Source organism: Saccopteryx bilineata, chromosome 9, assembly GCF_036850765.1.
Source record: "Saccopteryx bilineata isolate mSacBil1 chromosome 9, mSacBil1_pri_phased_curated, whole genome shotgun sequence".
In the NCBI taxonomy this organism is placed as follows: Eukaryota; Metazoa; Chordata; class Mammalia; order Chiroptera; family Emballonuridae; genus Saccopteryx; species Saccopteryx bilineata.
The window spans coordinates 19,773,405-19,786,411 of record NC_089498.1 but is presented as its reverse complement, the minus strand read 5'-3'; positions in this window follow the sequence as shown (position 1 = coordinate 19,786,411).

Genomic DNA, 13,007 nt, shown 5'->3' with positions numbered 1-13,007 from the left:
GTTAAAATTTTTTTCCTGCATCTGTTGGGGTAATCATATGATCTTTCTCTTTTATCCTGTTACTATGATGAATTACTTTAAATGGTTTTCAAGCACTTATCCATTTCTGTATTCTTGGGATAAAGCTTACTTGGTTATGATGTTGGTCTTTTTTATATATTGTTGGATTCAATTTGGTACTATTTCTTAAGGATCTTTACATCTATACTCATGAGAAATAACAGTTTGTAATTTTTTCTTCTTGAAGGTCTATAATAAATTTTTTTCAAGCCCTTTGATAAGTATTTACTAAATAGCTATAGCATGGGTCGGGAACCTATGGCTCATGAGCCAGATGTGGCTCTTTTGATGGCTGCATCTGGCTCGCAGACAAATCTTTTTTAAAAAGCAACATTAAAAATATAAAACATTCTCATTTTTACAATCCAATCATTTCCTACCGCTCATGTTCATGGTTGCGGGTGGCTGGAGCCAATCATAGCTGTCCTCCGGGACAACACCAAGTTTTTATTGGATAATGCGTAACATACACGGGTCGTTGTATGGCTCTCACAGAATTATATTTTAAAATATGTGGTGCTTATGGCTCTCTCAGCCAAAAAGATTCCCGACCCCTGAGCTATAGCTAAGTACACTGTCAACATGAGTATTGAGCAAAACTAAACAAAGTGCCTGCCACAGAGTGCCCTCAGTAAATGCTGGCTATTTTGAAGTTATTTCTAGATGCTATACATTAGACCCAGTTCTTAAGGAAACTTACTAAGAGGAAGATGGCACTTACCATATGTAACATTTTTAACATTAACATTTTACTTTTGCTTTTTTTTTTTTTAAATGCCATTCGTAAGGCTTGCATAAGCTGCTTGCATTATTTTTTTTATTATTATTTATTTATTTTTTACAGAGACAGAGAGAGTCAGAGAAAGGGATAGATAGGGACAGAGAGATAGGAATGAAGAGAGGTGAGAAGCATCAATCATTAGTTTTTCATTGCGACACCTTAGTTGTTCATTGATTGCTTTCTCATATGTGCCTTGACCATGGGGCTACAGCAGACCGAGTAACCCCTTGCTCAAGTCAGTGACCTTAGGTCCAAGCTGGTGAGCTTTGCTCAAACCAGATGAGCTCAGGGTCTCAAACTTGGGTCCTTCCACATCCCAGTCCCACATTCTATCCACTGCGCCACCGCCTGGTCAGGCAACTTTTGCTATATTTACATATTAGAAAACCCTCCCTCCACCAGCTGCTGTCCAAGTGTGTGCTCTGAAATTTATCCCAGATAACAGCATGATCAGTATGTGAGATGTTGCTCCAGGGGAGTTGTTATTTACTTTGCAAGTTCGCTTACTGCTGTTATATAAATAGTAAAATTGGAACAGGAAACTGTCAAGAAAAACACTGTGCATGCTCCTTGAGAACAGAGCAAGGGACGAGGATTTGCAGACAATCAAACACACCTTCTGTATTCATTCTCACACTTTTTTTGTGTATGTGGGGGGAGTCCCCTTTTACATTCCGGGAATGGAATACAATGAGGTGGCCCTCAAATCTGTTCTTCCCCTTCTCAAAGTATTATGTTCCCTGGCAACCTATTCTCCTCCCCTGCCAGAAAGACAAACTATTAAAGCCATCACAGTGCAATACTCTCCTTCCCTTCCCAGGTCCAGGCCTGGGATATCTAGTGTTAATGTGGCTTCAGGAAGTTGGTGCAAATTTAGGAGCCCATATCCTCAGGGAAGTTTTGACTGCAAGCATCCTAGAGTTAGTCCAACCCTGGGTCAGCCAGACATCCCTAGACTATTGGGCAGCCTTATCTGGAATTTCCCCCAGGCCATCCTGTTGAGTTGCATGCTAATAGAGTCCAACCCCTACCAACGCAGCCCAGTTTCTAGAAGGGAAAGAAACTATAGCTGTGCAAACAGCCATTGACAAGGATACTTTTTACCTTGGGTTGGTTTTCCTGGTTTCAGATCACCCACTTTTCTTCTGGTGTTTACATTTATGTGTTTCAAAATATATGTGTTTATGCCTGACCTGTGATGGCGCAATGGGATAAAGTGTTGACCTGGAATGCTGAGGTCGCCAATTCGAAACCCTGGGCTTGCCTGGTCAAGGCACATATGGGAGTTGATGCTTCCTGTTCCTCACTCCAACCCCTTCTCTCTCTCTCTCTCTCTCTCTTTCTGTGTCTCTCAAAAAAATCAATAAATAAAATTTTAAAAAAAGAAAAGAAAAGAAAGAGTGGAAGACAGAAAGTGCTAAAATATACAATCAAGAATAGATGTGGCCATGGCCAGGTAGCTTAGCTGGTCAGAGTGTCATCCCCATACACCAAGGTTGTGGGTTTGATCCCTGATCAGGGCACATACAATAATCAACCAATGGATTCATAATGAGTGGAACAATAAATTGATGTTTCTCTGTCTCTTTCTCAAATCAAAACATAAATTTAAAAAAATTTTAAGGCCCTGGCCAGTTGGCTCAGCAGTAGAGCATCAGTCCAGCGTGTGGAAGTCCTGGGTTTGATGCCTGGCCAGGGCACACAAGAGAAGCACCCATTTGCTTCTCCACCCTTCCCCTCTCCTTCCTCTCTGTCTCTCTCTTCCCCTCCCGCAGCCAAGGCACCATTGGAGCTAAGTTGGCCCCGGGCGCTGAGGACAGCTCCATAGCCTCCACCTCAGGCACTAGAATGGCTCCTAGCTGCCGCAACCAAGCAACACCCCAGATGGGCAGAGCATTGCCTTCTGATGGTCATGCCGGGTGGATCTTGGTCCAGCACATGTGTGAGTCTGTCTGACTGCCTCCCTGCTTCTAACTTCGGAAAAAAACAAAACTACAAAAAAAAAAATTTTTTTTAAATAAATATGCCAAAGCATTATATTAAAAAAAAAGAAGATGCAGTAAAAATGTTATCTCAAATCAGTTAGGAGGAGTGTCATGGGGGATAAAGAAGGCCAAACATGTGGTGACATAAGATGGTTTGACTTTTGGTGATGGGCACATAATGCAATATACAGATCGTGTATCATAGAATTGTGCACTTGAAACCTGTGTGATCCTATCAATCAGATTTTCAACCTTTGTTTCTCACGCACTCATAAACTAATTACTAAAGAAAAAGGGGCCCTGACCTCTTCTTCCTTAGTAACTAATTTATTTGTGCCATGAGATGAAAATGGTTGTATTTAGTCAGGGGCACTGACCTTAGTAATTAGTATGTGTTTGTGCCATGAAAAAAAAGGTTGAAAATCACTGTTATTAATGTCCCCCCAATAAATTTAATAGAAAATTAAATTATGGCTTTGGTGGGTTGGCTCAGTGGTAGAGCATAGGCCCAGCATGTGGATGTCCCAGCTATGATTCCCAGTCAACACACACAGTAGAAGTGACCATCTGATTTTCCATCCCTCCTCCTCTCACTTCTCTTCCCTTCCCGCACGCAGCCTTGGCTCGATTGGTTCAAGTGAGTTGGCTTCTAGTGCTGAGGATGGCTCCAGGTCCTCCACCTCAGGAGCTAAAAAATGGCTCCAGTTGCAGAAGAGCAACACCCCAGATGGGCAGAGCATTGTCCCCTACTGGGCTTGCCAGGTGGATCCCAGTAGGGGTGCATGTGGTACTCTATCTCTCTGCCTTCCCTCCTTTCACTAAAATTTAAAAAAAGAAAAAAAGAAAATTAAATTGTATACCCCTGGTCATCTTGAAACATGGAAGTTGAGGGTTCAATCCCAAGTCACAGCACACACAGAAACAGATTGATGCCTCTGTCTCTCTCTCACTCTCTTTTTTACTCTCCCTAAAACCAATAATAAATAAGTAAATAAAGTCTATAAACCTAAACAAAATCAGTAAGGAAAAGGGAGCCTTATATGGTTGAAACAAAATCATAATAATTAAAGCTTTTCCAGAAATTTTTTTCTGCAAAGAAATAATTTGGCTAAATATCCATATACCAAGAGAAACCCAGTGTGATCAATGATTTAAACTTAATAAAATGAAAAAAATAAAGAGTATTATTCCACTTATTCAAAGGTTAAAAATGGATAAAACAAATACACTAACAGAAGCACAAGTGACCAAAGAATAAACAGAAAAACTAAACTTCATCAAAATGAAAAACTTTTGTGCTGCAAAGAATACCATTAAAGACTGAAATGACAATCCATAGAATGGGAGAAAATATTTACAAATCACATACCAGCATACCTTGGAGATATGTAGGTTTGGATTCAGGCCACTGCAACAAATTGAAATAAAAAGAGTTGTGATTCTTTTGTGGGTGGAGGGTCTTGCCTTCAATTTGTATATGAATGCAACACCTGTGAAGCACAATAAAAGGTAGTAAGCCTGTATCTGATAAGGGACTGGTCACCAGAATGTAAAAAGAACCCTTATAGCCTGACCAGGTGGTGGCGCAGTGGATAGAGCATCGGATTGGGACACGGAAGACCCAGGTTCAAGATCCCGAGGTCACCAGCTTGAGTGCGGGTTTATCTGATTTGAGCAAGGCTCACCAGCTTGAGCCCAAGGTCTCTGGCTCGAGCAAGGGATCACTCGGTCTGCTGTTCCCCCCCACCCCCCGTCAAGGCACATATGAGAAAACAATCAATGAACAACTAAGATGTCGCAACGAAGAATTGATGGTTCTCATCAATTCCTGTCTGTCTGTCCTTATCTGTCCCTCTGTCTGACTCTGTCACACAAAAAAAAGAACCCTTACAACAATAAAAAGACAACCCAATTTTAAAAATGTATATGGGATTTAAGTAGACATTTCACCAAAGAAGCTATATAGATGGCCAATAAGCAAATGAAAAGACTCTCATATCATTAGCTATCAGGGAAATGCAACTCAAAATCATAATGAGATTCCAGTTCACATCCACCTAGGATGGCCACAATAAAAAAGACAATAACAAGTGTTGGTGAGTATTCAAAAAAACTGGTCCATTTGTACAATGCTAGTGTAAATGTAAAATAGAGTATCTCCTGTGCAAAACACTGGCAGTTGTTCATGAAGTCAAACACTAAGTTACCATATGACTTGTCAATCACACTGCTAGGTACACATCCAAGAGAAATGAAGATGTGTCCACACAAATGTTCACAGCATCATTATTCATAGTAGCCAAAAAGTGAAAACAACTCAAATGTCCCTTATCTGATGAATGAATAAATAAAGCGGGGTGTGTTCTTACAATGAAATATTATTCTACAGTAAAAATAACATGCTAAAAACATGGGTGTACCTTAAAAACATCATGTTAAGTGAAAGAAGCCTGTCATGACAGGGCACATACTGTATGATTATATTTATGTGAAATTTCCAGATTTAGTGGTTGCAGAGGGCTTTAAAGCTTTGGGGAGAATGAGTATGAGGTTCCTTTGGAGAGGAGGGGGAAATAAATATTCTAAAATTAGGTTGCAACAATGGCTGCATAAGCCTGTGACTATACTAAAAGTCACTGAATGTACACTTCAATAAGCGAATTGTATGCCATGTTAATTATATCTCAATAAAGCTGTTAAAAAAATAGACAAGCCTGACCAGGTGTTGGCGCAGTGAATAGAGCATCAGACTAGGAAGCAGAGGACCCATGTTTGAAACCCCGAGGTCGTGGCTGAGTTCAGGCTCATCAGCTGGAGCGTGGGTTCACCAGCTTGAATGTGGGGTTGCTGGCTTGAGCTTGTGATCATAGACATGACCCCATGGTCGCTGGTCAATGGCTTAATGTCCAAGGTTGCTGGCTTGAGCCGAAGGTCACTGACTTGAGCAAAGGGTCACTCACTCTGCTGTAACCTCCCCCTCAAGGCACATATGAGAAAGCAATTAATAAACAACTAAGGTGCCACAACGAAGACTTGATGCTTCTCATCTCCCCCCTTCCTGTCTGTCTGTCCTTATCTGTCCCTCTCTCTGTCTCTCTCTCTGTGTCGCAAAAAAAAAAAAAAAAAAGACAAAATGTAGATAAAGTGTTAGAAATCTGGATTAGTGGTTAGGGAAAGGACATGGAGAGCGGGGTGGGGGGGGGAGAGGAATTAACAAATATAAAAGGCTACATGAAGCCAATGAAAGAATGAATGCAAAAAAAAAATTTTTAAGTTCTTTAGAGTGCAACATGTTTTGGGGGGTTTTCAGGGTTCTTTTTTTGTATTTTTCTGAAGTGAGAAGTGGGGAGACAGAGAGACAGACTCCAACATGCGCCCAACCGGGATCCACCTGGCATGCCCATCTGGGGCGTTGCTCTGTTACAACCAGAGCACTTCTAGCACCTGAGGCAGAGGCCATAGAGCCATCCTTGGCACCTGAGCCAACTTTGCTCCAATGGAACCTGGGCTGCAGGAGGGGAAGAGAGAGACAGAGAGGAAGGAGAGGGGGAGGGGTGGAGAAGCAAATGGGCGCTTCTCCTGTGTGCCCTGGCAAGGAATCGAACCCAGGACTTCCACATGCCTGGCCGACACTCTACCGTTAAGCTAGCCAGCCAGGGCCAAGGTTGTTTTTTATAAAGATAATCTGTGGTTTGTTTTTGTTTTTTTACAGAGACAGAGAGAGAGTCAGAGAGAGGGATAGACAGACAGGAACGAAGAGAGATGAGAAGCATCAATCATTAGTTTTTCGTTGCGACATTGATTGCTTAGTTGTTCATTGATTGCTTTCTCATATGTGCCTTGACCGTGGGGCTACAGCAGACCGAGTAACCCCTTGCTTGAGCCAGTGACCTTGGGTCCAAGCTGCTGAGCTTTGCTCAAATCAGATGAGCCCATGCTCAAACTGGTGACCTGGGGGTCTTGAACCTGGGTCCTCCGCATCCCAGTCCGACGCTCTATCCATTGCACCACCGCCTGGTCAGGCTATAAAGATAATCTAGTACAGACACTAGATAAAGTCGCTGTATTAACTACAATCTATTGGGCAAAAAGCCACTTTGAAAAATTGAAATAAGCCAGAGAAAGATAAGTACCATATAATTTTACTCATATATGGAATCTAATGAACAAAATAACAAAATAGAAGCAGACTCATAGATACAGAGAGCAAATGGAAAGCTGTCAAAGGGGAGAGGTGTAGAGGGCTGGATGAAAAAGGTAGCTGGATGTTGGTCAAATAAGTTTGTAAATATGATATATAGGTTTGCTCGCTTATAGTTTGCATTGGTGTGAGGGACAGGCTGTAAGCAGGCAGGGTTGTTATACCCCAAGGCTTAGTTTTAAGACTAAGCCTTTCCCACACTAAGTGACTTTGTATCAGAGACTTCCTTGTTTGTATATTAGATTAAAGGTTTTGATTTCTACAGTATAAAATGGGTCAGACCAGGAGCTTGCTCTCTCTTGGTTCCTGAGATAAGCATTAGAGAGGAGAGCAGAGAAAGGCCACGTGGAAGAGAGGAGAAGCAGCCAAGATGGCGGAGTGCTGAAGGAGAAGCCAGTTTATGCAGAGTGAGCAGAGAGAAGGAGATGGGGAACAGAGGTTAATAAGGCTGGTGAGCTAGAAACCTTTGATTCGAGGAAACTCAGATAAGTCAGTGGCTTTGGGAGCCCTGAATGGAAAGGGAAGTGTTTTCCCACTGTGTGTATTTCTTGCCCACCGGGTGCAAGCTAGGATTAAAGCTAATGGCCCACTAGTTCTTGGCTCCATTGTTTCATTACCGTCTGTCCAAATCAAATGTGAACCTGCATAGGCCAGGCAGCTATGATGGTGGCCGCGACTACTGGTTTTACACTGGATTAAGCAAAAAATAAAGCAAAACAGAAAACAAACTCATAGACAGACAACAGTATGGTGATCACCAGTTGGAAAGGAGGTGGGGGGTGGAGACGGTAAAGGGGGGATAAATGGTGATGGAAGACTTGACTTGAGGTGGTGAACACACAATACAATCTACAGATGATGCATTTAGTATTGTACACCTGAACCATATATAATTGTATTAACCAATGTCACCCCAATAAATTTAATAAAAATATATAAATAAAAGAAAAAAGTCATAATTGTTTCCACAAACACAAAGTATCCTTTAGGCAGAATCCAATTGTCTGTGGTCAAGGGCCTTTAGTCTGTTAAATACTAGTAGCAAGGCACAGAAAGTGCCTTTGAAATTAGATTAACCTCTAATTTAGTTTTTTTTTGTTGTTTGTTTGGGGTTTTTTTTGTATTTTTCTGAAGCTAGAAACCGGGAGAGACAGTCAGACAGACTCCCGCATGCGCCCAACCGGGATCCACCCGGCACGCCCACCAGGGGGCGAAGCTCTGCCCACCAGGGGGCGATGCTCTGCCCCTCCGGGGCATTGCTCTGCCGCGACCAGAGCCACTCTAGCGCCTGGGGCAGAGGCCAAGGAGCCATCCCCAGCACCCGGGCCATCTTTGCTCCAATGGAGCCTCGGCTGCGAGAGGGGAAGAGAGAGACAGAGAGGAAGGAGAGGGGGAGGGGTGGAGAAGCAAATGGGTGCTTCTCCTATGTGCCCTGGCCGGGAATCGAACCCGGGACTTCTACACACCAGGCCGACGCTCTACCACTGAGCCAACCGGCCAGGACTAATTTAGTTTTTAAGATAAGCTTTAGTAGATATAATTTACTTGCACTAATGTACTTCTCACGGGTGTGGCTGGAGGAGTAAACAATGCCTATGGATTAAGTGATAAATTAATAAATTAAGGCCCTGGCCAGGTAACTCAGTTGGTTAGAGCATTTTCCTGAAACCCCAAGGTTGGGAGTTCAATCCCAGTTCAGGGCACATACAGGAAGCAACCAATGAACGCAGAACTAAGTGGAAGGACAAATGAGTGCTTCTCTCTCTCTCTCTCAAATCAATGAATAAAATCTTTTAAAAAATGTTTCTTGCCAACCTTTTCCTTCTACTATCCATCTCCTTTCACTCACCTACCCCAGATAATCACTTAATAATGTTTTGTGTATTTTTCCTGAGTTTATGCAAATGTAAGTAAATATAAATATTTATGCTTAATTTTATTCTCTTTAATAAAAAATGTAGCAAACAACACATAGTTCTGCATCTTAGGGTGTTTTTTTTTTTTACTTAGAAATGTTTAGTTAGTAAGACGTTGAGGGCCTTCTCATTTATTTTTATAGCTACACAATTTTCCATACTTCAGTATTCAGTTGGTATGAACGTACTGCAATTTCACTAGCCTCAATCTTTTGGAATTACAAACAATGCTGTCATTAATAACCTTGACCTTACATCATTATACACATCACATGTACAAGAAGAAATGGACATAGATAAAAGTGAAGTGGTTGCCAGGGAAGTGGAGTAATGAGGGACAAATAGGTGATGGAAAATGATTTGACTTTGGATGATGGGCATACAAAGCAATCAACAGTTCACATGCTATAGAAATGTTTACCTGAAACCTATGTACTCTTTTTTTTAATTTAATTTAATTTTATTTATTTATTTACAGGGACAGAGAGAGAGTCAGAGAGAGGGACAGATAGAGACAGACAGACAGGAACGGAGAGAGATGAGAAGCATCAATCATCAGTTTTTCGTTGTGACACCGTAGTTGTTTATTGATTGCTTTCTCATATGTGTCTTGACCGCGGGCCTTCAGCAGACTGAGGAACTCCTTGCTGGAGCCAGCGACCTTGGGTCCAAGCTGGTGAGCTTTGGTCAAGCCAGATGAGCCCACGCTCAAGCTGGTGACCTCGGGGTCTCGAACCTGGGTCCTTCCACATCCCAGTCTGACACTCTATCCACTGCGCCACCGCCTGGTCAGGCTATGTACTCTTATTGATCAATGTCACCCCATTACATTTCATTTTTAAATAAAAAAAAAAAAGAGGTAATGGGATTTCTAGGTCAAGTGTTTAGGCATTTGTAGTGTTAGCAATTGTACCAATGTATAGTTTCACTGGTGACACATGTAAATGCCGTTCTCCTCCTAGACCCATAATAGAGTGTGTTATCAAAGTTTGGTAATTATACCAATCTGAAAGTTTCAAAAATCGTATCACATTGTAGTTTTGGTTTACATTTCTCTTATGATACATGTGTTCAAACATTGACTTCTATAGTTAAGAGTAATAAAGGAATTCTCAACCTTCTACCTGGATCAAATCCTAAAAAATAATCCTGATTAGCCAAGATTTTTTTTGAGCTGAGAGGGCTTTATTTCTATACGCCAAGCATGAGCCTACCTTAGGGGACAGTCCCTCTGCCCGGAATGGTCTCCCAACCCAATTTCACATTCAGATTTTATCATTCTCATCCCACATTAAATGTCAGATGAGATATGGCTGGGCAACCGCATCCAAGGTCGGTACCCAGTGTCTCTGACACACTGTTTCGTTATTTTTTTCTCTCCACAGAACTCATGATATTTATCTGATTTATGTGCTGATTGATCAGTATGCATACCATCATATCCCCAGTATCTGACATGGTGCTCAGCACACAGTTGGTGTTGATAACTATCTGTTGACTAGATAAAGGCCCTACTTCTGGAATGAGGAAAAAGGGGTTCAGTTTCCAAAAAAGGTTTTTTGAAACTGCAGCGTGGGAAAGGAATTTGGCCTTGCCCCTGAGCTGAGAATGCCTACAGGCAGCCCCTAACCCTGAAACTTTATTTATTATTATTTTTAAGAGACAGTACATTTATTCATAAGCAATACTGATAAGGAAATAGCTCTCCAAACACAGCTTAGAAACAGGATAAAATAGCAAGAAAAAAAAACGAGCTGTAAATAAATGAAACTTTATTCTAAGAGCATCCTAACTGCGTGCTAACTTTGAGCAGCGGGCGTGAGACCCACCCTCGGTTAAGTTCAGGTTAGGTTTGGGACACTGGCATATTTTCTTTCATCCATAATCACTGGATCAAGGCCTATAAATCAAATAGTTAAGACACAAAACACAAACAAGGTCGTAATTTGTTTCTTCCTGCCCTCTGTTTTTCTTGGCAAGGAAAAATTCGAGCTTTTCCTGACTGGGGTTGGGTAGTGACACTGGGGGTGATTCATTAAAAGTGGCCTGAGTAACTGGCCTTTTATTTTTTCTCATTCTTTCCCCTATTGTCCCAATTTATGTAAGGAAACACATTGAATAAAATAATTCTCCTGCTGATAAAGAGCTTTCCCTTGACTCTTTGTTCACTTGCAGTTATATCCCAGAATCAAACTCTTGGAGCTCCAAGGCCAGTGTGGGTAAGGGTGATGTGATGGACATTTCTGATAGGGAGGGGAGGCCGAGAACCCCAGCTTGTGAGTGCCACTTTTTACCTCCTTTTCTTAACAAAACTGTTGATTTTGTTAGAAAATGGTCCCTGTCCGCAGGGCCCCTGGTGAGAGTTGGGTGTGCCTTCGGGTAACTCTGAGAACCTCAGGTCCCTATCTCTAAAATGGGTGTCATAATACCAGTACTTTCCTCTTAAATGTGGGACATTCAAGTCAACTATTCCGAAGGCTTGGAGAGAGAACCGGAAGTGGTAACAACAACAACAAAAAACATTCAATTTAATAATATACACGCATCATAATATTAAGGTAAACAGTCAAGTATACTATTTTCATCTTTTACACTATACACTGCTACTTTATTTGACATATTTTAATAATTTTTTAAAAGAAATAATAAATTTAAAAACATATATAGAAAAACGGCTGCCTAATAATAGACCAAAACACAAATGGATATATCAGGGTGAGGGCTTGGAGTTGATTTTTGTTTTCATCTGTATACTTTTGTATGTCTTTTTAGTTCTTTTCACAGCTTATGTATTACTTTCATAATTAAAAAGAAATAATAATAAAATGTTATTTTATTTAAGTAGGTTTATGCGCCCCAATCTCCTGTACCTTTCTGTGGTAGTGGAACAATTTGTTTTCCGAGAGGTGGGTGTAGAAGGACACCAGTGAGACGGGAGAGGTGGGGGACAGATGTGACTATGATCTGGGTCAGCGGGAGGCTGTGGAAAAATACCAGCGATGCCACACCCTCAGCATGGCTCTGGTGAAGGCCACTATTAAGTCACCCTGCCGTTGTTTTTGTTCCCCCTCCACGTGAACGAATCCCAGGGCCTGTCACCCGCTGTTGTTAATCTAGCTTCCTCGCCTTTTGTCATTTTTGTTACTTCCCTCTGAGCCTGCTGCCAGCGCACTCAACCATCTCTGGATTCCCAAGGTGACCAGCTCCTCCCACAGGTGACCCAGCCAGGAAGGGGAGAGTGAGAGGATAAATCTGTGTGTCCACCCTGTTCTAAATTGGTGGTTCTTGTTGACTTTTGAGAAGGGGCTCAGGGAATAGCATGCCTCCTCCCTACGTGGGTCTGCGTAGCCATGAAATAGGTTATCCTCTGATAAAGGTATAGGTTGGAGAATGCGGCTGAGTGTATGTACGCAACAGTCTTCCTTGTACCCTAATTAAACAGACTTTCCCACCAGTCCCAGGCAGCAGTAGACCAGGGTGCCACGCGCCCCTCCCCGCAACCTCCCCTGGTGTGGATGGAGGGAGAGAAACCTGTGTTCCCTCTTGAGAATCTTGATCCAAAGAGACCAGAAAGAAGAAGACACTGAGCAACTCCTGCCCCGTTTCTCCTAATGCCCTCCCTTCCCCAAGAGCAAAAGGCGAAGAAGAGCTTGGTGCCTTAACGTAAATTGATGACCCGCTACAAAAAGGAAATACCTGGAGTGGGGAGAAAGTATTTTCCACTCCAAAAGTTACTATTTCTTGGATTACAGGACACTTTAAGAATACTAAGCAAGCTATACGCCACCACCTCAGAAAAGTGCACATAAGTGCTGTACTTCAGTATTAACAGTTTACATCTCCCTGCCTTTCCCTTTCTTCTGGCATCAGTACCCCACCTTTTTCTTTCTTTTTTTTTTTTTTCAGTACCCCATCTTTTTCGGAGTAACTTCGTATTCCAGTCTATGTGAAGCTAGTGGGGCTGCCAATCAATGTGCTCCGCCTCCCCTTGCTTGCAGGTAGGTGGCCTATGAGATCCAACCTGTCCAATCAGAGAAGCTCATTCCCTGGGGCCCTATTGTTTC